Consider the following 2221-nt stretch of genomic DNA (forward strand, 5'->3'; position numbering starts at 1 on the left):
GGTTTTAAAGCATAGCATATTGTTTGTGTACGTACATAGAGGAATACGCACACAGAAAAAGTAAGAAAGCTGCTTAGAAACAAATGCTAGCCTCTCAGGAACCTGAGCTTATACATAGTTTAATTTTTTTTGTTTTTTAAAAAAGAATCTGTCTAAATGTTCTACATTGAAAGTTTTTCAGAGTAAGAAGATCTGTTAAAAGAATAATCGTGCATTTACAAATACTAGTTGACTGGCATTTCACCAGGCATGCTCTTATCAGGTCTGTATTTCATAGGAGATGAAAGCCATATTTTGGCTTACATGCCCGTAGCCATCTGCGGTCGGTAGGGTTCCCTCTAAATGATGATTCTGGTGATATTTTAAGAAGGGTCTGTAGTGAACCCTTCTTCCCATAACTTGTCAATAAGAATGAATAAGATTCTACAGATCTTCTTTAATATAGAAGAACTTTATTTTTTTTTTAAAGATGTCCTTGGGGAATGTTTAGGAAAAGCAAATACTCTGGCAGGAGGCGTTCTGCTCACTGAGACCAAGCCCAGGAACACTGAGAGAAAATTTACCCTGAGGGAGCTTCCGAAACAGAATGAATCCACTAGACACGTGCATTTAGGTTTTGTCTCAGCTTACTTAAAGCGACAGTGGCTACACCTCTCGGCCTGTGTTGATCCTCTGCTCTCCCTTTGTAGACAGAGGATAAGAACCGCCAGTTGCAGGAGCACCTGGAGCTGGTAGAGAAGCTGCAGCAGAGACTGCGGAGGGCAGAGACGCTGCCCGAGGTGGAGGCGGAGAAGGCGCAGAGGGTGGCCTCGCTCTCCAAGGTGCTGCTCTGGGTCCGTGGGGGGTGGGCACAGGGAGGGCCTGTTCCCCTGCTCTCCCACCGCGCCCCTGCCCGTGCTGCTCAGTCCACACAGGAGCGCAGACGTGGGGGTCGTGCTGCCCGTCTGAGATGGGAGCGCTCCCTGAGTGTCAGGCACGCCCCACTTCTGCGTCATCCCTACGTTAATTTCCCTCCAGTTTTGTTCCGAGTTCTGTGTGTCCCTAGGACGCTTCAGCTCTGAGTCACTGCTGCTCAGAGTTCAGTCAGCCACTAAAAGCCTAGCAGGATAGAGGCCTAGAAAAATCCCATTCTCGTTTAAGAGATGGCCAAAATAGCTCTGTAATGAACACAGTTTTAAGTTGTTATCCATACACTTGTTAAAGAAGTCCCAGCAGGGCACGTGCAGACCCGAGGCCCCACTCCCCACTCGCCGTCCCCAGGAGCCCGTGGGTGAGAGGCCATGTCCTTGGGGTGTGGCGCTGCTGGGGGCACCGACCCCATTGCCAGCCAGCCAGCCACCCTGTCCTTCTGACGGGAAAGGTGTTGCCCTGCACTGCCGGTGGGCACTGGCTGAACATAGAGACTCGGGCCGGGTCTGTGCTGACGCGGCTGTCAGAAGCCTTGCCAGGAGCTCAGTGAGCGCCCGAGGGGCCATCAGGTCGCAGGAGGCCGCCGGTGTCCGGTGCTCACAGACCCTCCCAGAGCAGGGTCACTAACAGCCGCCAGGGGGCACCCTTCTGCCTGTGATCTTCCTCTCCAGGCTTGGTTTCTCCTCTCCCCTGGCATCTCTGCTGTCCATCCCCAGTCGGCCTTGTAGTCCGACCTTTTGTCTTCCGGAAGCTCTACCACTCAGGAGGCTAAACGGTTCGAACTTCCTTCCCAGCTTAGGAAGGTAGAACGTGTGCCTCGGGTTTGCCGCTGTCTGCTGCCCATGCGGGATCGCCACAGGCAGTCCGAGGAGGGAGCGCAGCGGCCGTGGGTGTGGGGCCTGGGGCACGGGGAGCACGTCTCCTCTCACGAGCTGGTCACCAGCATCCTCCGTGAGCCATGTGTCACACACAAAGCCGCGCAGGCTGTGTGAGCAGGCATGCGGGCGTGCCCCCGGTGAACCCAGGGCCCGTGGTTCGCACAGAGCATGGCCCGCTTGCCGCCCCTGCGATCATAGCCCGCGTGCTGTCAGGACAGGGTTGTTGTGAGCGGAGCTGACGCTGTTCTTGGCCGACAGGCAGGAGAGAGAGACACAGCAGCATCAAGGATAGGCTGCGCCAGATGGAGGCCTAACTGGAGGCAAAGAACAAGGAGCTGCAGCGGGTGCCTGTGCTGACAGGGAGGCGGCGTCTGGGCAGGAGACGTGGCTTGGGCGGGGGCCAGCACTGCCTTTCTCCACCACTCCCATCTCTG

General features: G+C 55.2%; 1 pseudogene; it reads right to left on the bottom strand.

The window, feature by feature from the left end:
• Positions 1–1079: 1079 nt before the first annotated feature.
• Positions 1080–1753, bottom strand: LOC147347896 (uncharacterized; annotated as a pseudogene).
• Positions 1754–2221: the final 468 nt, after the last annotated feature.

Source organism: Bos grunniens, chromosome 22, assembly GCF_055505025.1.
Source record: "Bos grunniens cultivar Pamir isolate PY7600 chromosome 22, Bosgru_T2T1.0, whole genome shotgun sequence".
NCBI lineage: Eukaryota > Metazoa > Chordata > Mammalia > Artiodactyla > Bovidae > Bos > Bos grunniens.